The sequence below is a fragment of the Coenobita brevimanus genome, chromosome 15, assembly GCF_032717465.1.
Source record: "Coenobita brevimanus isolate Jiangsu-jjx chromosome 15, ASM3271746v2, whole genome shotgun sequence".
NCBI classification, from domain to species: Eukaryota; Metazoa; Arthropoda; class Malacostraca; order Decapoda; family Coenobitidae; genus Coenobita; species Coenobita brevimanus.
In genome coordinates, this window is record NC_136968.1 from 20,028,767 (window position 1) to 20,053,302 (window position 24,536).

Here is a 24,536-nt window from a genome sequence, read left to right on the forward strand (position 1 = left end):
AGTTTTGCTCATCTTTTTCATATATTGCAAATAGCTTGTCCAGAGAATTGCATGAATCAAAAGTATCATATAGTTTCAGAAGAAATAGTTCACCTACTCAGGCTACATCATCATGGCTCGAATCACTTCGCTGAAAGGCATCTAAAACACCCCAGTCACCACGTTCGAACACAGCCAATGGTTTCTTCTTGCCTACACCATACAGAGCTGAAACTGTATCACAGCCTGATACAGCATGTGCTATACGTATGTGTTGATGGGCTGATGGATTCGTGGCTTGTGTAATATTATGCACACCATACACAGTCTCTGACATATTGCATATACACATTGTCGGTTTGTGACCCATTGATTAACTTGCCAGCAAATCTGTATCATTCCCTAAAAGAACAACAGGACGTTGCATGTTTGCTGCCGGAACAATAGCACTGTTGGCGATCAAATAATCAGCATCAACTACACTCTGGCAACATCTAACACACACAGCTCTCAATCCTTCCATCACCTTACTTATAATGTGTGCCTTGTTGTTACTGTTTGCTAAGATAGATTGTCGAGAATTGTAACAGGTGAGGTTTAATCAAAGATGACATCTGCAGAGGCACTGAGGTCTCCACGGCGATTTTGTTCAGCTACCTTGGTAGAAATGTAGACATTTGTGAAGCCACTGAAAATCACAGTGCAATCTGTACCATAATTACTGATCACATAGCTAACAAATTCATACACACATCACCATATGAACAATTCATTGGCCATGTCACACTGTGTAACAGATATCCACCATCAATTACATAGTATGGGTGTTGTAGTGTACTGACTGAAATTGGTGCTACTAGAGTTTTTAACTGTTGAGCAAGCACACTTTTGACAGTTTTCCTCATGGTTCCTTTATCAAATAATGATGGAGGCTGCTTGCTGAACTCATGCATCAGGTGTTTTTCCATGTCAGAGCTTTTTTCAATGGTGCATGTTATTCTCATGAAAAGTAGTGTTGGGTCAATTTCCACATCATGGCCACACACAGTGGTGCTGTTGAATGCTGCGCCGATGGATGTGACTCTGTCACTTCTCTTCAACGTCGCATCAGCAAAACTGAGTCCTGTGAGAAGTGTTGCAACCTCCTCGCCTGATTCCACTGCACATTCTGCAGTAGCACAATCAGGAGCCACCATGCCAGTGGCAGTGCAAACCAGTCTATTCTCATACTGACCTATGTATGAAAAGGGCGAGTGCTGGGAGAGAGAGTTTTTGAAAGCAAAGAAATGGCTACTATCACGTGCAGTTGAAGTATCTCGCTGGTCAGTTGACTGAGAGTGAAATCCACAGAAGTCCTCTAGTGACTCACACACAGGAACTGTCGAAGGAAGTGCATAGACCATTTTGGCCTGTGTTTATGCCACGGCCATGTGCAAACTTTCCCCTGGTTTTGAGCACACGCATTAGCACCTGTTCAATTGTCTGGTCGGTGAAGCCTCCCGACCAGAATCTGTGACTCCGCCGAATGGTCCAGTAACCTTTCGATGTGTACTTCACATACTGGGAAGAATCCATGAGATTGCTTAGCTGCTGCATCTGCTGGAGATATAGTCTAGAGGACTTAGCGTAAGCAGTGTGACCTCCAGAATGGAACACAGGAATCATCTTTGAGATGGAAAACAGATGTAGTTCCCAGTCACCACTGCGTTCATTACGAATGAAGAGTAACAGTGTCCGCACCATTTTGAGATACTTAATCCAGAGTTTACCTGTTTTGGATTTTAAAGATAATTCATGTTCCAAATCCTCCAAGATCTGTGTTAGTTGCTTCACCGCATGCTTATGAAGAACAGCCTCTTCCAGACATTCACGTTTGAGAAGCATGCTGTGTAGAGCTCGCAGTTTGTCCAGATTAACTCCACTTAAGCAGTTTGGTGTATGTAGCATTAGGGAAACCATAGAGGCAGCAGAGAGCATGTGTGCTCGGAGACCACGTGCATATGCATGGCCAGTGATCGTATATTTGATTGAGTTTGTTGCATACACAATTTCCTATTGCCCCTGGAGACCACTGCCGCTCATGATGTGATCAATTGCCCCCATGTATGACATAACCAAATGGAATTGCCTTAATCTTACAATAAGTTTGGTAAGGTCAGGAGATGCTTAGACAATTTCTGCTGCTTTTATATAGAGCGGCTGATCAAAAGTAACAGGACAAACTCCCAGCTGATATTTCTTTGCTAGAGTTTGTGCATAAGCAAAGGCAGAATAAATAGTGTCTTGATGGTTGAGGTTTTGGTTGAGAAAGGGCAATATCTCAATCCGGCTGATGTCATACCTACCTTGAGTGACTACTGACTGGTTAAATCCTCTCCATGATGGGCACTGTGCAGGATCAGACAAAAAGTAACTGGCCATCCAGAAGTTATCCAATGATGTGGCCAATTTCAAGCTGGGGAGATTTTGATTGGGATATTCTTGTGGGCCAATAATTACTTGCATCAGACCGGGAACTGCAGGTTTTCTGTAATTCTTCAAGGGTATATCTGCATATCTTCCTACATCAGCAGCTGGTCTCACTGTTGTTGAACGGGGGAGTTCTGATGCAGTGTAGTCACCAACAGGGATGATGGCAGCTATGCCACCAAGTGCATGCCGTGTTCCATGTCCTGTTAGTGTGCGGATGTCGATGTCAGCATTATCAAACACAAAATTCACAAGTGAGCCCGCCCATTTACGCTCTGGTTAGTCAGTTGGCAGCATTGCACCGTACAGTCTCTGCACCTCTCTATAATCATCAGCAAATCCTAGGCTATACAGCAGGTCGATCAGTTCGCGGGATTCCATTTTGGAATTGACGTAAACCGATATTGCTAACAAAATAGGGGATATAAATGACCTGGGACGGGCTGCTGCTATTATACTGTGAGCTATTGCCACTTGGCGACGTTTGTTTTTGATCAGTCGGGATAGAAACCTCATCAGCTGCTCTGGGACCGTGGTTTCACTATTTTTCATGTCAGAAAATTTTGGGTACTGTGTTGTGTCACAAACAATGGATTGTATTTGGTCAACAGTGAGGGTAGCTGAAATGTCAACTACTTCCTCGGCTGTGAGGCCGGCTGCTTTGTAATTGCCTCTAAGAATGGTATTCCCTTTATCTAGGAAAGTGTATATAGTTTCTTTACCTCTTTCAGATGTGATTATAATGTTGTCCTTGTAATGTTCTAGCAATTTTACTTTTAAGTGTTTTGCTGTATAACATTCATCATCACCAGAGAACAGTTTTAATAAAGACTCTAAGTCACTGATTGAATATTGATGATTATCAAAGTCACTGACTGATTATTGGTGATTATCATTGGTGTCAATATAATCACACAGTTTCAGGAAAGCATCATTTTTTCTTGTATCAACGTGGGCGTCCCTTAGTATTTTTGCTAAGCTGCCTTCCATCATGGAATCTGACCTGACAGTCATGATGGTATGTTGCCTCAGCTGCCAAAAGATCCCCTGTACATGGAATTCTAATATACACAGTTTCTCTCTAGCAGTCGGCCCTCTGCAGTACCTTTGCTGCAACCAATGACAGCAACTCCTTTGTTGCAGCACTGAGAGATAGTTCACGCCTGTGTGTAGGAAGCTTCGCGGTCTTATCTACAAATTCCCCACAATAGAGACAATCATCTTTGATACTGAATTTGAAGGACTGAGAACGACCATGGAGTTTCACTTCAGCAGCATGCAGTGACTCCGACGACTCTCTTTGTCTCTTTCGTATATTTGAGGGCACTGTGTATTGTTTCTTACATGTTAAATGGACTGGAATGGGGAATGTTTTATGTGACAGTTTTTTATCAGGTCCATCCTTCACATCAATACTGATTTTAATTACATTAGGCAGTCCCCTTTCCGATATATTGCACCGATCTGAAGTAATTGGTTTATCACATAATTATATCACAAATGTAAAACCTTTCTCGGGATGCCATTTTTTCAGTAACAGACCCACCACTCTTTAGTCTTCGGTCATTTAATCCTATATGTAACATTCAGCATGCATTCTGGAAAGAAAAAAATATATAAAGTTAACAAAATTTACACGATTCATAGTATTAAAACAATATATAATAAAGATGCAAGTCAATTTTATCAGAAATGTGTGTATGAAAAAATTGCGTTGGTGGCCATTGTGGATTTATTGCCTTTGAATTGGTCTGCATTATGAAATAAACGCCAGAAAACATACGATAAGAGGTATTACATGCCCATGTTTTGCTTATATCAATACATGTATACTTGTATAATGTGCGATGGCGGCCATTTTGGATTTTTTGGCTCTCACGAAGAAAGCACAAGGACAGCGTTTGGAGACTGGTTATTTTGACTCAGGAGGTTTCTAAGTACCTCTGTGCAAAAATTCAGCTTTCTCTATTTTTTTCCCAGGTTAAACCCTAATGCTCCTGGGCTATAAACTGTACGAGTATACCGTGAGGAACACAGGTTGTATCAAGGAATATCGGGGAAAGGAAATACTGTGTTGTGCTACAGTGATTCCCGCCACACATAACCTTCATAGTCAAGCTATTTTTTCCATTAAAAGGAGAAGTTCTATTCCACCTCGTAAAAATAACTTTATACAGAAAACATTGCAATGCCCTGTTTTAATCGCATAACACAACCCACTCATGATCAAGATGATTTTAGTTTTTAATTCCAGTTGACACCCGACACTTTTATCCAGGTGACAGTGAGTCGTAGAAGCATAATTATGATATCTAAGTTTAATATCTTTCTTCCAACAAATAGTGTTCTTTTTTTATTCAAAGTCTCTGAGCTACTTTAGATAGAGAACATAATATTTATTTTGTTTTTGTTTCCACACGATTACATTTAGCTCAGGAAAGACTTTTGGATCTGTTGGGATTGGACACAACGTTTATTAATCCCTTCACTGTCAGCGGCTCTCAACCTAAATCAAATCGTCAGGTAACAGCAAGAGAGAAAATGACGTCCTGAGGATAAAGGTGTTGAGCTTCACAATATTTCCCTTACAATAAATATCTTATTTTCTCTTCCGTATTGTAACAAACACTGAGGAAGGAACTGTTGTGGTGGTCTTTGTTGGTCCCTAGACAGTTAAGCTCCACAATAACGTTCAGGCAATAAACAATAAAAATCGTATTCCCCCTCGTAAGAAACACTGGTAAAAGAAAATGTTGTGATGTTCTGTTTTGTTTCATAGACACTAAGCCTTTCGAATACTGTGGTTATTTTCAGTTTACCAATGGGTACCGCAGAAAGGTTCTGTTTAACTAGGGAAATGTCTTCGAGTTAGAGGAGCTTATAAAGGCTATTTTTCATCTCTCCAGCTGGAAAACACTCTGCTACATTGAGCAAACTAATTTGGTGATAACAATGTACATAAAAATACACATTATTAGTGAATGGATTAAGTTTTACAATAGCTTTATCGGCATTCCACTCTGTTCGTCTTCAAGAGTACAACGCCAAGAAGGCTCTGTGGAGTTATTTGGTCCTTATCATTAAAACTGAGAGCTCAAAGATGTGGAAAGGTCCCTGAGTCTGGACGAAAATAATATTATCATTTGCTAAAAATCCGAAGTTGTTCGATTAAACTTTGGAAGGTTGATGTTTTCTTATCTAAATAAATTAATCTGGATTAAACCTAAAAAAACTATTCAAGAACGTCCATGTCAACTATAGAGTAAGTACTCGTATATTCTTTTATGCTGTGTTTCTATTCATGTCAAAATATAAATGAAATTACTAAAAAAAAAAAAAAAAAAAAAAAAAAAAAAATTTGCCAACTGAATACATACGAAAAAGATGAAGACTTAGGTTTATTGCATGTCGACTGCAGTGTCATTAAGATCATTAATTTTGGGTAAAATCAAATCTTTCTCTGAAAAACGGCCGACAACAATTCGATTTACACACAGGTCCGCATTTGAATTGATGGGTGAACAGGGACAAGGAGAAAACAAACTTCGCACAGGGATCTAACTGGCTCGGGACATTTGCCTTCCAGTAGCGAGCAGGATACGTTACTGTTGCTCCACCGTCTCCCCCTCGTTAAGATAAAAGTGATAGAAAGCCTCCCGCGCTTACCTGGATACAACTCTCACCCGACTGTTGATTTGTTCAGCTTAGGTGGGACTTCTCAACCTGTGCGGGCTAGATACAGTTTTAGTTAACTCTTTCATTAAAGTAGCCCTGTCTTAAGTTGAATATAATCGTGTGAAAGCAGAAAGAATAAACCTGTTCAAACTTCACCTTTCTTTGGTAAACCTCGCGGAAAGATCCCGCCATCCGTGATATCCTTACGCCTGATAAGTTCTTCATGTGTGACGTATTTTAAATCTCGATTTCTCCTGACGAATTATTCACCTTAGGGAAAACTTTCTGAACTTGAGTGGTTACATGTATCCATTATCAACCCCTCCATTCCTGGAACACTCTCCCGAGGTTGCAAAGTCGTCATTGTACCGTTGGTTGCGTGTTGTTAGCTACAAATTATCTTCAGACAAAACTACGATGAGAGTTGATCTTCTTGGTGGATCTCGAAATTCGAAAATAAACAAGCAAACAAAAAAAAACTTGGGTTCAGTTACTGGGTCTGTTAATCTTGTGGACAAAGTAAATTTTATCGTAGTTCTTGTTCACCCAGCAATGCAAGCTCCTACTAGCATCAGAAAGTCAAATATTGCCGTTCATATTGTGGGCAGGAGTAAGACAGCAAAAAAATATCCTTTACTTTATCCCCATCATTGAAATGGCGGCATTTTCATTTTACTCAAGTTTACCACCAGACGATTTCGTTCGTCCGAAGATGTCGTTTTCGTTTCTAAAGGGGTTAATTTAAGCTACAGTATATCAACAAGCTGCAGTAGGCTACGAGAACTCTGTCTCCAACTGGATTAAATCGTTTGGCAATTGTGAGAATGATATATAATCTACGACCCCGTCAAAGCCGAAAGTGGTCTTTCTGCGGTCGATAGGCATAAATCTATACCTTCTCATTCACCTTTCTGTTTCTAACAGGCCAGTCAGGCTCTTGAATAAAATTAGTTACTTCCTTGTCCCTGTCCACCCAGAACCTGGATGTAAAATGCATTGTTGTGGGTCATATTGGAGATGAAGACCGGGTCTCTATTATTATACTTGCAAGAGATTTTTTTAACTGGAGGAGTTACATACTGCCTCCACGAAGCCCTTCAACACGAGAGGTCTTTCCTAAACTGAGTAATGTAGTTTGGAAGTAGCAAGGGCAAGTTTAACTTGTATGTTATTGTCGTGAGGGGTAAATAACTTTTGTTTAAAAGATAAACACAAACCTAACCCTGTGTTTGGTTCTTCCAGCCTGAACCTTGTTTGAAATGGCCCTGATATATGGTGGCGTGGAAATTAGCGGGTGATGATCGATTAGTTAGAATCTCTTAGTAAGAGAGACAACCCGACCGTAGGCACATGTTTGATCCCCGAAGTGGTGACTGGAGATTTATAAATCATGTGATACCACCAAGGGAAGTAGTCTGATCAGCTATCCTTAATCACTTCGCTCTGATGACTCATACATAATCTTTTATTGCTACCACCTGACTAATTTTTTCGTTCTTTCTTTTCTCATGGTTTACTTTTGGAGAGACTTTTCGAATTGGAGGAGTTAGTTACAGCCATCATTAACTTCTTTACTATTAAAAGTCTCTCTTCAAATGAATAAAATCGTTTGCTGATGGCGAGAATGGGCTTTAAAACTCCGTCATCGAAATGAATGGGTTAAATATACTGAGTTCCAGTGCCTAGCCTCGGGCCCTTACACCCTGAATGGTATAATACAGGACTAGTTGCTGCCATTTCTTTGTACTGAACAGTGTGTTGTCCTCCATGTTAAAGCTGTTGTTGGAAATGGGGTTGTTGTTGGTGCTAATGTTTGTTCATATCCAGGCTGCCAGTTGTTAGCCTCCAGTTACATAGGTGGAATCTGTGTGTGTGTGTGTGTGTGTGTGTGTGTGTGTGTGTGTGTGTGTGTGTGTGTGTGTGTGTGTTTTCTTTAATGCCATAAAATGCAAGAAAACAAAACGCATGTCATTCTTCTTTATCATTTCGGTTCTCCTCGACGATGAATCACAGAAGAATACAAAGGAAACGGATCCATAAATAATTATCGACTGTGTTAACTGATTCCCTCCGAGGACGTCTATTATGTTGTCTATCCTCGTCTATTATGTTGTCTACTTCCTGTCACTGGACCATTTTTTTCTCTCTCTCTCACAGCAGGGATAAGATGTATACTGTAATTTGTTAACGTCTTATACACAGGAAGTCTTTTTTAAGCCTAATAAAATCGAACGGCGACAGCGGGAATAACATGAGGAAGACTTGCTGTCGATGGTTCTGGGTCACTAAAACTATCATATTTTCCTGAGACGAACACAAATATCAGGTAAACACTCGGTCACGCTTCCGGTAATGTTGGCTGGCGTTAGCTGAATAAAATACTAGAGAAGATGCCACCACTATAAGTGGTGACAGTATTAACTCACTGAAACTACAGTATTCATTCACTGAATATAATAGTTTGGTGTTAGCTAAAATAATTAACACGACGCGACCACTTAATGGTGGCGGTAGTAACACTTTTAGATTCCTACACCCACGTGGCTGAATTTATCCCCTGGCGTTACCGGGAATAAAATACTAAAAAATGACACTTAATCATTACTGAAGACAGTATTAAGGACCATGAGAGGAGATCATAAATATTAACACTCTAAGCTGTCTAAGACTCACTCAGTTGAATAAATGAGCTTGTTATTAGCTGGACTAAAACACTAAAAACCGCAAACGTGACTAAACGTGATCCCATCAACCACTGGTCGTAGCTCTTAAATTTGTCTTGCTGTCTACAAATAATTCTCTTCAGTTTTGGAGTCACTTCTCGAACTGAATGAGTTAGATACAGCCTTCATTAACCTCATTTGTACTGGAGGTGTATCCTAAATTTAGGCAAAATGGTTTGGTGATAACAACAACAAAATTAGTAATTACTTCATACTGGCGGAGTTAAAAACAAGAGCAGTGAAGAAAATGCTGCAAGCCATTTATTAACTGTGCTTCATATGTGACAGTGTAACAGACATGGCGCTTTTTACCAACGCACTCTATGTATCTTCTACGGTCCTTTGTCCAGTATCTACTTCCTTCCATTTTTGCCGCACCCACGTAGCGGCGTCTTAGAATTTCACTCAGTTACTTACTGGAACCAATTTGAAAACGAGCCCTTAGCCACCCTCGTACAGCCTCCAGGCCAACCGGGACTGTTGCTGGAACTTTCCTAGCCTCCCACTCCCCCATCCCTCACCCACCACCACTTCCTAAAGTCCTTTCACCGCAAGAAGTCCGTTCAGGGTGGGGCCCACCTGGTGAATCACCTCTTTTTTTTTTTTTTTTTTATGCGAGGAAGAAGGAACCAAAGGCCATGAGCCCGCAGTAACAGTTCCCTCAAAGAGAAAAACAAAATACAATAGAAAGCCAAATTCAAGATCCGATCATTTTGAGATGCCTGGACACACTACGTTTGAAAGACTGGAGATTATAGGCAGCAGGAAATACAGACAGAGGGAGACAGTTCCAGAGCTGACCTGTTGCATAAATGAAAGACTGGGAGTAACGGTTAACTCTTGCATTAGAGAGTTGGACAGAAAAGGGATGAGAGTTTGCTGCCAGACGGGTGCTACGCGCCCGTCGTAGAGGTGGAGGAATGCAAGCAGACAGTTCAGAGGAGCAGTGACCATTAAAGTAGCGATAGAAAAGAGATAAAGATGCAACAGTGCGGCGAAGAGACAGAGGTTGAAGGGAGTCAGTAAGAGTAGAAGAGTTAATGAGACGAAAAGCCTTTGACTCCACCCTATTGAGAAGAGCTGTATGTGGGGAGCTTCCCCACACATGAGAGTTGTACTCCACACAGGGGCGGATAAAACCCCTGTATAGAGTCAACAATTGTGCAGGGGTAAAGAAAGAGCGGAGTCGGCTTAGCACATCCAATCTCTTGGAAGCAGATTTTACAAGAGATGCAATATGATCTTTCCAAGATAAGTCCCGAGTAAATGAAACCCCAAGCATGTTCAAGGATGATGCAGGATTAAGCTGAATATTATTAAACATTAGTGGGTATACCTGTGGAAGATTTTGTCGGGTTGATAGGTGTAAGAACTGAGTCTTAGATGCATTAAAGACAACCAGATTATTTTTACCCCAGTCAGAGATACGAGCCAAGTCAGACATTAGGTGTGCCATAGCCTCATCCCTTGTTTCTTGAAGTAACTGTTGAGATGGGCGTTGCGGGAACCGAATGGAAAGGTGAAGGGTGGAGTCATCAGCGTATGAGTGGATAGGGTTAGATGTACAGCTTAGAAGATCATTGATGAATAAAAGGAAGAGAGTTGGTGATAGGACAGAGCCCTGAGGAACACCACTGTTGATAGATCTAGGAGAAGAACGATGGCCGTCTACAACAGCAGCTATAGAACGACCAGAAAGGAAGCTAGCGATGAAGGCACAGATAGAAGGATAGAAACCGTAGGAGGGCAGTTTGGAAATTAAAGATTTATGCCAGACTCGATCGAAAGCCTTTGAGATGTCAAGTGCAATGGCAAAGCTTTCGCCAAAGTCCCGAAAGGAGGATGACCAGGAGTCTGAAAGGTAGGTGAGAAGATCCCCAGTGGAGCGTCCCTGACGGAACCCATACTGACGATTGGAAAGAAGGTTGTGATAGGAAAGATGCCTCTAGCGATGCTGCCAAATCAACCGTAGTACATGCCTCTCTCTCTCTTATTTCCCATCGATGTGCTATTTGAAATTGTTTTTTATATTCTGTATATAGTAAAGGAAGCTATATAGTACATTGAGTATCACTTTGTAGAATTATAACAACGATTTGAATGAATTCTATGACACGCAGCAGCGGTTTTTTCCAAGTTGCCACGCCGAGGTCGGCGAGGGACCCAGGGTCACTCCCTGTCTAGCCACAACCCAGGATGTACAAGATGAAGATGCACAACAAGACATAGCAGCTGAACATTTCGTCGAGTCATTCGTCGTCATTATAACAGAAAGTTCTGATGACGAAGAAGATTATGATTAAAGATCAGAGAGAGGATTATAGTAGCCGCAGCGAGAAATGAACACTGTGGTGGGGCAGGCGGGATGACCGGGGATTCCCCCACTGTAGCCATATCCACATGTCACCGACCATCGGCCACCGCTGCAGCCCCGCTCCATGATCCTTACCCTGTGTCTCTGGCTTTCTCTTTCTCTCTCGGTTTCTATATAAACTGGTGTATTTCCAAACTAATTATGAAATTATTATGACTTTTGTTCCACACCACCACTGAGGTAAAAATCAAGGAGAGTTTTCTGTATAAAGGTTTCCCCCCCCCCCTCCTAAATGTGGCATATGAGCGGGGGAGTGCGGCCTTGCCGATACCTCCGCCTGACCTATAATTATACACTCGCCAGAACTGACCTGCCCTCAGACAAGGGGGGGGAAACCTTTATACAGAAAACTCTCCTTGATTTTTACCTCAGTTGTGGTGTGGAACGAAAGTCATAATAATTTCATAATTAGTTTCGGAAATACACCAGTTTATATAGAAACCGAGAGAGAAAGAGAAAGCCAGAGACACAGGGTAAGGATCATGGAGCGGGGCTGCAGCGGTGGCCGATGGTCGGTGATATGTGGATATGGCTACAGTGGGGGAATTCCCTGTCATCCCGCCTGCCCCACCACAGCGTTCATTTCTCGCTGCGGCTACTATAGGCCTACAAGGGAAACCTCTTAAAAGTAAAACGTGCCTAGACTTTTACCTCGTAGGTGGTGTGGAAAAAAAGTTGAAAATAAATAATAAATATATACAGTATATATGTATATATGTATATATATATATATATATATATATATATATATATATATATATAGAGAGAGAGAGAGAGAGAGAGAGAGAGAGAGAGAGAGAGAGAAACAGGTGGGATGGGGGTAGGTAGGGAGACAGAGTGATCATCCGATAATTGGTGGTCAAATTGGCAACGTCGCACTCGGGGAAATTCCAACTTCTGCCACACCCTGAACAGATTTCTTGCTGCGAAATGAGTATAAAATAATGATACGCAAGGATTAGGAATATTCTCGAAGAATCATCAACTGAAAATTTTTAAAGCTAACTTAACAGTCTATAAATATGAAGTCAGATTCTTGAAAATACCTAAATGGATTCTTTTAATGCAATTTTGGGGCCTTTTTTGGATGAAGAGGCCCGAGGGTCCGGCAGTAAACAGCTCCACTGTTCTAGTACTGTTAACAGTGATAAGCAATTTTAATCAGCTTCCGAGTAACTTCTCCAACTAAAGTAGTTCATCAGGCTATACAGTACAAGAGTTCGCCTTTAAATAAGACGAAAACGTTTCTTCCGTACCCTGGTTAAAAAAATAAATAAAATCCAAGATAAAAGTCTGGCGACATTAATTGTTTGTGCTTTTTGCTAGCAGGCGATTTTATTAATCTTTCAAGAATCCCTTAATAGTGAAGGAGTTATTGAAGACAATATTTAACCCTTCCAGTTCGAAATGAGCATGAAAAAGTGGACAATGTCGTCCGGAGATGGGAAGAAGGAAATAGATAGTACACCATCAGAGTGAAATGGTTATTGAAGGCCATATGTGGACCTTCAAGGCAAAAAAATTCTTTAAAAGTGAATAAAAGGCCAAGTGGTAGCAGTAAAAGTATAACAAGGAAGGCGTGATGGTACTGAACTGGTGAAAGAGAGCGCCATACAGCTGTGATATACTGCACTGGCCGCTGTGATAATATTCACGTCCACACACTTTAGATGGCATGATACTGTGTACGCTATACAGCCACTATAAAGCATACTGTGTTATGAGAGAGAGAGAGAGAGAGAGAGAGAGAGAGAGAGAAAGAGAGACAGACAGACAGACAGACATACTGAGTTCAATAGCTTCTAGCCAAGACTGACGGGTAAATCCCAAGCCCCTGGTGCAGTATAACGTTTTCAGCACTAAAACGCCATCTGAATGTTATTGTTCACGCAGAGTTCTATGTGGCTGTACTGTTATACTGTACCGGTATTGGTGTCACAAGATACTGTATAGGCGTCCCTCCACACCACTGACATCTTTACTCTGATGAAAAACTGCCTTAGCGTATTATTATTATTATTATTATTATTATTATTATTATTATTACTATAATCTGTTGTCAGACTCCTTAATCCCGTTTGAGGTGGCCAGAAACAAATCGCCTCCATGTCGCCCTGTCCCCCGCCATTTCACTTCCCTGCTTCCAGCTTATACACCCCTCTCTCATATACCTCTCCACTTCATCCCTCCATCTCATCATTGGCCTCCCCCTTCCTATTAATAATAATAATAATAATAATAATAATAATTATTATTATTATTATTATTATTATTATTATTGTTTCATTGTCATCATCATCGTCATCATCATCATCATCATCATCATCATCATTATCATTCTAAGCGTTCGGCCTCAAATGGTTCAAATGTACAGTAACAAATATTTCAGTTAATCTTTTTATTCCTGTACACTCAGAAGAACAAATGGGGGCGACAATAAAACATCTAAACCAGCAAATTGCATTTACTGAAAATTTGAATCGATCTGTCAGTCAGTCAGTCTATCTATCTATCTATATTTATTTGTGTATGCATCTATCTATGTGACTCTCACGTAATCCTTATTTACCCCATCAGCAACATAGGAGCCTCTGGCTGGGGTACACAGTCGCGCCATACAGCGCCATACACGGCCAATCTCGATCAGTTCTGAGTGACATTTTGTGAACACTGAATGCCAGCCCCTCTCTGAGATGTAATGTACTGTACGTCCTAACGGGGGTTAAATCACCCTAACCCATTAGACCACCAGGCGTCATTTAGTTACAGGGTTACTAACGAACGTAATTAATGATATCCTGGGTTGCAGGGAGGCGTTGGTGTGGTTACTCAGTGTAGAGTCATCTGAAGGTAGCACTATTTCGAGTGAGTTGATAGTGGGTGGCGCTACCTACCGCCAGCAAAACTGAAACATCACAAAACGACTGTTTACCATAATGACGGTCGTGTAGTAGACAAACATTAACTGAAGCCTTTTTCTCCTTGTTTTCAATTAATCACTGACACTTCAACTTTTTTTTTTTTAATTCTGGCTAAGTACAACTACATCTTATTCAGTTAATGACAGACTTTCCTAGCTGGAAAAGCTAAGTGTAGCTTGAATTAACCTCATAACTACAGAAAGCCGCCTTATGTTAAACCCAAATTGTCCACACACACACACACACACACACACACACACACACACACACACACACACACACACACACACACACACCGCTTGCCGGCTCAGTGGTAACGCTCTCGCTTAGCATCTGCAAAGACGGGGGTTCGCGCCTTGCTCGGGATGTGAAAAGCTTCACTGACAAAACGGGTGATCACTGTCCCCCTTGAGCACGAGGATAGGTGTGTGCATGTGTGAAGGTCAAGGCGTTGCCCTTAGATCAGACTATATGAGCTCTGAACTCTCTTCTGGGAAGGTAAAATGCTGATGGTCACAACGATCACATGATTCTGCCCGACCCTGTGAATTACACACACACACACACACACACACACACACACACACACACACACACACACACACACACTCACACACACACACACGCACACACGCACGCACGCGCGCGCGTGTGTGTGTGTGTGTGTGTGTGTGTGTGTGTGTGTGTGTGTGTGTGTGTGTGTGTGTGTGTGTGTGTGTGTGTGTGTGTGTGGAGAGGGCCATCTTACCTGCTGAAATGTTAAGATACAGTCGTCTGTAATACCAGTATGTTTGTCCTGAATGCAACAGTCTTGTCATGTGTCAGTATACACTGCACGGCGTTAATGACCAAAAGGAGACATGAAATTGTGTTTTGTTATCTGTTGAGTGTAAGACGAATACCGAATACAGGAAACGGGCTGTCTGGTTTAGGACTACAGTTGATTAGATGTGAAGAGGTATATTTTATACTAAGGAGGGAAACTTCAACAATACAGCAGTTGTATCGTAGCTCTTTCGGGCTGCCGTGACACACTAGCAGTTGAATAAGGTCTTCTGGTGTAGGCTGAAGTGGAATATTAAAGTTGTTCCAACTGTGACAGAGGTATAATTGTTAGACTTAACTTTCAGGTTCCTATGGCCCACTCCCAGCTAAATAAAATCGTGTGTCGTTAGCTGGTATAGAACACAGAGTTGTTCCAACCACAACAGTACTAATCAGATGAGTGAAGCTCCTCTGCAGCCAAAAGATAAGGACTAATACTGAACTCAGTACTTACTGATGTTGTTCAGGTAACTTTTCCAAAGTCATATAATATTTCGTTCAGTACCATGCAGAGCGAGAGAGAGAGAGAGAGAGAGAGAGAGAGAGAGAGAGAGAGAGTTATAAGCAATTCCATCAGTGCAGCAACACGTAATTCATTATAAACAGCCTCCATCTAATCCATTAACCCTTAGGCGTCATATTTTTTCATTTTCTCTTGACTCGCCAGCAGGCTGAGAGAAGTAAAAACCAGTTCAAATAAGCTATTCAGAGAAAGTCCTTTTGATATAATTTGCTTAGTATCAAACAATTTTTAAATCTAAGAATACACCCCTGTTGAAGAGCTTAATGTCTAAAAAACAATCTATAAAACCCTTCTGATGATGGACGTCATATTAGTTTATTTCTGCCATCTCACGATGGTTTTAAATACCCTTACGACAGCACTCGAACTGTAGGGCCTCCATACAACCGCCATTAATGCATTTACTACTAGGAAGCTCTCCTCAGAAGAAATGAAATTATTTAACAGAAATAAATGGAGAGAAATTGTGAATGAATAAATAATGACGCAGACCTGAGGGGATATTCTCCCGCATTTGGTCTGATCAGCTGATCAGGTCAGGTGCGGGTAAGGGGATGGGTCTATTATGATGTGGCGGGGGTAAACCAGCTCTGCTGCCGGGCCCTGCTGCGGATGTCACTGATTGCACTGTGCAGTTGACCCTCGTGCGGTGTGGTGCGGTGAGGATTTGTCCCTTCTCCCGTTTGGGGTTAAAATGCGAATGAATGTGTTTGAATGGATATGTAAATTGGAAGTGTGTCGTCCTGTCTCGGCTACCTCCCTTTCCCTGGGGGAAACAGCCTAGGTATATTGATAGATAGATTTGTTATAGATAGAGGAAATCAGCTGCAGTAGAACACTTCTCCCAGGGCACTTGGTTAATCCTTTTACACTGCCCTCAGTAACTATCTAGAGCGAAATAATCCATGCAAACTAATCTGTGCTCGGGTCCACAGACATATGGTAAATTCCCAGTTGTAATTGTGATTTGTTTCCCATCAAGCACAAGGAGAAGGCAGATCTTCTCATCCTTTTTGTTCTTTTAACAAAAGTATTTTATGTACAAGAGAAAAATTATCATGAATTATGTTCTGCAGGAAGGGCAATGCAGAAGAGTTCCCAATCTTCCCCATTTTTTTTGTTTTCCCCGGTAAATAATAATAATAATAATAATAATAATAATAATAATAATATAGCCGACAGGAAGCCGATTGCAGATATTCCCACCCGTATATGATGGAGTGGATGGGGTGGTGGTGGTGATCTAGTGGACAGGGTTTGCTACATTGAGTAGTGTTTTCAGAGGCCTATAAATCTTGGATGTTGGTAACCGATGCATCTAATGATAATACCGTCATTCTGTGCATCAGTACAGATCTTTTGTTTATGCATATCAGGCTGGTGAACTGTAATCATTTGATTAATTAGTATGGTGGGCTTGCAATCCGAGGGTTCACAGGGTTCCCATCCTAACACTGGCTATGTGAGCAACTTCATTGGATTACTGGTATGAATGGGGTCATTATTAATACATATTCTGTGATCCATTTCATTAACCATCACCGCTGATACAAAGCATTGATCATACACCAAATATTCTCATATATCCGCCATGATAGCAAATGTCAATATACCTGTTGGATTTGGAGATTTTGTAAAACCTCTTCCTCAGCAATAAATTATTATCTAATATCCTTCAAGTCCTTCAGTCCGATGACTGTTCTCTTGCTCTCCCCAGACCAGATTGTTCAGTTTAAGAGAAATAGCTTCAGCTGGGGGTGTTAGATACAGCCCTATGTAACTCCTTCAATGTGAAAGGTCTTTCATGAATAAATTATCAATCCAGCGAAGTTGGATGGCATCATTTTCGGCAAAGCGTTCTATACCGTAGCGCTTTACTGGTGTGTGTGTGTGTGTGTGTGTGTGTGTGTGTGTGTGTGTGTGTGTGTGTGTGTGTGTGTGTGTGTGTGTGTGTGTGTGTGTGCGTGTGTATTTTAACTACTCGCGTATTTGAAGGATCTGAATGAAACTTCCCAGGTGAGTTCGTCGGGTTCCTGGAAATGTCTTCCACTATATACAATTTTCCAACCATGATTTTTAGGAGTCAGCCCCATAGCCAAATTAAATATTCTCAGAAAATAATGAAAGGAAACCAGATACTACTTTGATATCTTAGAGTATGCTGTGCAATGGACTCTTATCCGTATTGAGCCTTTTTGGGACCATTATTACCCGTTAATTCTTCGGGGTCAGCCCCCCCCCCCTGCCAAATATTAAAATGATAAGAAATAAGGGAAAGTGAGTTGATGGATTTCAAGGAAACTTCTCAGGTCAGTCCGGCTGGTTACTTGATAATGTCGTCCAATAATTTTAGGGAGACCAACCCCCTCCAAAACTTATAAGGATAATAAGCAGGGAATTGTTGGGAGATACTACTTTGATATCTTACTACATGTTGGACTCTCAGCCATAACAAAATCTGGTGAGGGTGACATCTCAGATGATTTTTTGGGGGCCAAACCCCTCCCACTAATAAAAAAGACCAGAATCGTGGGGTATATTTGAATGAAACCTCCTATGTGAGCTCGTTTGGTTACTGGAAAAGTTCTGCTATATAAAATTTTCTAACCCCGGCATTTAAAGGGGTCAGCACCTCCTTACGTAATTAAAAACCCTCAGAAATAGTGAAAGAATTCAGTGCAGTTATTGCATTGATATCTTAGTACTTGCTGTACAACGAACTCTCATTCATAAAACGATATTTGGTGAGCGTGAATCCCCAGTGTTTCTTGGAGGGGTCAGGCCCCTCCGACCACATATAAAACCGTTCAGAAATAGGGCAATGTGAACATATGGATTTCAACAAAATCGGCCTACATATCGCAGGACTGGGTATGCAGTTCCATGTTTTCTCTGAATGCATTGGAAGAAACTTCACAATGCACACCTACTTTACTACAGAGGTATTAAGAATAAACTAGAGAGACTAATACGTCACCTTATACACTATTATTGATGCTGGCTATGACACTACTTACTCCGTCACTGTGATGATGTTATATTTTAGAATATTCTTCCGATGTACAGGTATCATTTTGCTGCACTCACTGGGCCGGTAGAACATAGTGCTTGCCCCTAACTGTGTCACTCCCTCCCTCTCTCACTTAATCCCTAACTGACTCATCGTACTTTCCTGCTAAATGGAATCAAGGTCTTATGGGTGGAGTGTAGAGAAAAAAGATTTTGACAAAGGCAAACATCCTCTCACTGGGGGTAAAAGTCCCTGGATATCCTACCCATACCCGCTAGGCATGGCCAGTTTTCTACCTAACAACACGAAACTGTGCATGATGGTTGAAAGTCACTGGCGCCATTTAAAAGTATGGTGGAACACTGAAAGCTCCCCCAACCCCGAATGAGTGGTGTTCTGGACTGAGGTCGTTAAGCACGGCCAAATTTTTAAACCAAAGAACATGAATGCATATCGATAAATGATCACCCGACCACGCACTGAGAAAGGTGAAACCATCTAGGGTTGCCCCTAGCGGGAGTGGGGCGGCCCACGGAGGTCCCGACAAAGCCATTATACAAAGCCATAATTTTTAACCTGGGATCACGAAATTTTGCATATTGATAGGCGTTTACCCAGGCCACGTTTTAGGCGGGTGGGACCCCTGATGACCACCCCTCACGTGCTGAGGGAGGGGGTCAGGGAGACTAATGCCACATTATAGGCAAGGTCAGACCCCCAAAGGCCATACTGGCCTCCGGGGGCCCGGTCAGTCTTTTTGCACGATCATGGTTTTAAACCTAGGAGCGCGGACGTTTGCATACCATTAGATGTTTACCAAAGCTATGTTTCAGGCGGGTTAGGACCCTTGATAGCCACACCCCACAGGGGGAACTGCCCCACAGAGTATACTGTCATAGTTTTTACGTAGGCCCACAAAATTATGTACAGTACTTGTAACCACGGCCATACCACGTTGAGTACACCGCTTCCCGTCCGATCAGCGAAGTTAAGCAACGTTGGGTCTGGTTAGTACTTGGATAGGTGACCGCCTGGGAACACCAGATGCTGTTGGCATCCCTACGTCTCAAGTGGGGTTGGTGGAGGATTAGTGCCCCTCCCTGTAAAACAGTTAACTCTAAGCCGTTGGCCACCCCGTTTGGGATACATGGCGTCTGGCAATGGATGGATGGATGGAGTAATAGTTCTATCGGACTGGAGTTTATAGAAGGGAGGGAATTCAGAGGTTCGCCCTTCAGCCTCCCCTGTACATATTTCATTCTTTTCTTTACAATAGTGCTGGGTTGGGTAAAGTGTCCTTGGCCTTGTTTTTCCTAACTCTGATGGAAACCTCTCAGCAGGAAAGGAAACAAATTTCCTTAACCTCTTCTGCTATGAATTGTTTGTCAATAGCTAAGCGAAACCGTCAAGTGGAGGAAATAATATCATGCAAATGACTTGGTACGAGAGTATATCTATCTATCTATCTATATCTATCTATCTATATGTATGTATGTATGTATCTATCTATCTATATGTATGTATGTATCTATCTATCTATCTTTATGTATGTATGTATGTATCTGTATATGTATATATATATCTATATATCTATCTATCAATCTATGTATATTATATATATATATATATATATATATATATATATATATATATATATATATATATATATCCATCATCCAATCCTACGTTGCCTCATGAGGAGCGTAGAAGCCTGGGGCTAGGCAGTTGATCCTGACATTTAAGATGAGAGTGACCAACCTCACTCATCCCTGAGTGGCATTACGTGAGCAATAAACCCCAATCACCCCTTGGATATAAACCTTCACCGGGTTAATCCGATTGGAACACAATAATTACCCACTAAACCACCAGGCGCCAAAATTTGGTTATATGGTTACCACCCAGAGTAGTAGTTTCCTGGTGTACAGGAAACCATTTGGCTTGTCACTCAGCGTAGAGTCACCCACAGGCAGAAGTAAGAGGAAAGAATGAAGGAATGAAAGATAGAAGATCGAAGGAAAGAAGGATGGAGGAGAGGACAGGGCAGACACCAGAGAGCAGCACTACATTGAGTGAGTGGATGGTGGAGCCCCCACCTACCACAAAGCGCCCCCACCTACCACAAACATATATCTATCTATATATCTATCTATCTATCCATATATATATATATATATATATATATATATATATATGTATATATATATATATATATCTATATATATATATATATATATATATATATATATGAACTGGGGAAGCTGTAAGAAGCAAAATAAATTGGTTAGGAACAAGTGCTACAGTGTCTGATAAGTCAGATAGAGTTCTTCGACTAGTTACAGTATATGACTACGCCTATGTGTCTGAGCCATCCTGAGATACACAAAGCGATTGTTATCATGTATCTTTTCAAAATATATTCTCTAGCGTGGAAAACAGAGAGAGAGAGAGAGAGAGAGAGAGAGAGAGAGAGAGAGAGAAACTGTACACTAAACATGCCGTAAGCGTAAGCCAACGTAAGTTTCACAAAGAGACTTTCGACATGAATCCTCTCGTAACTTAGGATAATTTTAACTATTTTATACAGACCGACTGAACGTCATTCTGTTTAAGGAAAAACGAGAAATGGATAAATAAAAGAAACCGATGTACGACACCAGGAAATGCTGAAAGAATGAGTAGGGGTTGAAGCAAAGAAGAGGAGAAAGATAAAAGCAAAAACAAGACGAGGAAAAACTAGGAAGAAGAGTAAAGAAAGAGATAAGAGAAGAAAGAGAGAAAAGAAGAGCAGAGGATATTCTTAGGTTTGACCTCAGTATCGTACACCTGTAGTAGAGTCCCAGGCCGCTCCACCTTACTGCATCTCGCCTCCTGCCTCTCCTGTAGCTTCTGATGCTGTCAGAGAAATTACCAATATGCCGGGAATCGAACCCGGGACTCTCTGGTGAGAGCCAGGCAGCATACCACTACACCACGACCAGGTAAAAGTTAACTCACGTTGTCACAGGGGGTTAACTCATCCTCTTCATGCCCACAGTGGGGGCGGAGGGACGTTGGTTACAAGATTGTGACAACGTGAGTTAACTTTTACCTGGTCGTGGTGTAGTGGTATGCTGCATTGCTCTCACCTGAGAGTCCCGGGTTCGATTCCCGGCATATTGGTAATTTCTCTGATGATTTTTCCTGTGTAAAAAATACAGGTTCTCTCTTCATTGTGATGCTGTAATATAGCGTTGAACTCTATGAAGGTGAAAAGATTGCTGGCAGTGATGATGATGATGATGATGACTGTGATGATAATGGTAGTTGTGATGGTCGGTGATTAAGCTTGGTTTGATGAGAATAGAGATGACTTTGGCTAATACTGATGATGGTGGTGGTGGTGGTGAAGGTGATGGATGTGGTGATGCACAATAGTCTACCGTTAATGATGAAGCCCTGCTTCCTCTCTGTTGCTCTTGTAAGCTGTGATGCTGTAATATAAGGGAGAGAAAAGCAATAATGAAAAAGAAAGAAAAAAAAGGGAAAAAAGGTAGAAAGCGAGAAAGGACAAATCGGTAGAAAATGAAAAAAGACAGGATTAAAAATCAACGAAAACTAAAAGAAACTCAAAATGGATGGTATATAGATAGGCAAAACTAAAAAGAAAACGGATTAAAAGAAGTGAGGAGAAAGGATTAAAAATGATTAACAAAGAGGAAAAGAAAAGGAAAAGCACAAAAGAGAGAACACTGAACAAAACTATCTATCGATCGCCAGATGTCTCAGTCCCATAAGGGGTGGCCACAAACAAATCGCCTCAATGTCGCCCTGTTCAGTGTCACTTCACTGCTTTGCTCCCAGCTCACACCCCCTCTCTCTCATATACCTCTCCACTTCATCCCTCTATCTCATCCTCGGCCTCCACCTCACTCTCATACACTCTCCTCGTCAGTCTCTAGCTCTCCATGCTCTCCACATGCCAAACAACCTCCATGTATTTCTCCCAACTCTTTCTATCACATTCACATCCACACCACAACGGTCCTTCACTTCCTCAATTGTCAGTCTGTCTCTCCATGTAACTCCACATGCTCCTTTCAAATAACTCATTTCCACTGCTCTCACTCATGACTTGTGTCCTTCCAACAAGGTCCAATCTTCACTTCCATACGTTAGAGTAGGTATCACAGTACTGTCATGCAGTGACTTTTTTACTCTCCTACTCACTTCCCAGATCCTTTTCACTGCTTTCAAAGAACCAGCAACCTTTCTTCCCTGTTATAACCTTTCCAGCACTTCACCCTCTAAACTTCCATCATTACTCAACACACAATCCAAGTATTTAAACGTACTCACATATTCCATTTCCTTCTCATCCAACCTCACTGTACATTCACTGACTTCACTTCTCACGTTCATGTACATTATTGCTAACGACAAAGATTCCATAACGTAAAGGCGTTAAAACTTACTCTAGTTATTTCACCTTGATTTTCGTCCTTTTGTGGTTTATTTCCCGTAGCTCAGTGGCGGAAAAAGACAATGCTACGGCTCAATCTACTTTCCATAACACTTCTTCGTGACTAGTGTATAGCTCAGCATTAAAGGTGGAGAGATGAGAATTATACATCCATTTAAAGTGAATAGTGTTTAGATCCAGAAATAAAATGGTAAGGAAGAGGTGTTAGAGAACTTCCTTACCCAACAATGCAACGAACCCAGGACATCCTCTCTTCACTCAGTATTTCAGCAACGGATCACGTTAACCCCCTCACTCCTGTGGTTAACTGTACACTCAAATGGTACACACGTTAACCCCCTCACTCCTGTGGTTAACTGTACACTCAAATGGTACACACGTTAACCCCCTCACTCCTGTGGTTAACTGTACACTCAAATGGTACACACGTTAACCCCCTCACTCCTGTGGTTAACTGTACACTCAAATGGTACACACGTTAACCCCCTCACTCCTGTGGTTAACTGTACACTCAAATGGTACACACGTTAACCCCCTCACTCCTGTGGTTAACTGTACACTCAAATGGTACACACGTTAACCCCCTCACTCCGGTGGCTAAGTGTACACTCAAATGGTACACACGTTAACCCCCTCACTCCTGTGGCTAAGTGTACACTCAAATGGTACACACGTTAACCTCCTCACTCCGGTGGTTAAGTGTACACTCAAATGGTACACACGTTAACCCCCTCACTCCGGTGGCTAAGTGTACACTCAAATGGTACACTCAAATGATCTTTTCAGGAGACTCTTTTCTAAATGAGCTGGCCTTACCTCCTTCAGTAGCTAGGAGTTGCCTTCATACAGTGTGGTCAGGAAGGAAGTATTTTACTAAGCCTCTCCTATGTCCTCGAGGGTCTGTCTAATACGCCAGAGGGGAAGGTCAGGTGGTGTGTGCAACGCGTCGAATCCCTGTAATAGCGGTAGGACTGATACGAGATGTCTGAAAGAGGTCACGATATTCATAAAGTTGACCCCATCACTACACGATTGTGATTCATTTATTTGCTCTCCAGATTGTATGATACAGCGTAGGACAGCCCCGGGTTGTTTTTGTTGTTGTCTAATCCCAGTCTGTCTGGCCAAGAGGACCTGTCGACCACAAGTAAGCGACTATTTCTATGGAGCAGTCCTGCTGGTGCAGTGCAGTGCATACACCGTGTTGGAATCTGGTACACAGCCTCAGGGTGCGATTCAGGAAAATGAGGTCTGGCTCCCGAATCCCGGGTGGACGCTGCAGCTGCCTTGCTCCACCCTGGGTGCACAGCGCCACCACGTGCAGGCTCGTCATCAGCGCTCCACTGGTAGTGAATAAATCAAAATGAAGGTGGTAACTCCGAATCGAAAAGTATTGTAAATCTGATTAAAATAGTCTGGAGATGGCAAGGAATATAAAAATCCCGCTAAGTGAAGGGATCAATTGAGCCACTGAAATGTTAAGACGCCCCGACACTAACAACAACTATATACAGCAAGGTTAATGAACGATCGAATGCCACACTAAAACGTTTCCACACTCCACGATACTTTACA

General features: G+C 41.8%; 1 non-coding gene across 1 annotated transcript; it reads left to right on the forward strand.

Moving 5' to 3' along the window:
* Nucleotides 1-19,436: 19,436 nt before the first annotated feature.
* Nucleotides 19,437-19,555, forward strand: LOC145390820 (5S ribosomal RNA). Its single transcript, XR_013895733.1, has one exon. It is a non-coding gene; the product is annotated as a 5S ribosomal RNA (ribosomal RNA).
* Nucleotides 19,556-24,536: the final 4,981 nt, after the last annotated feature.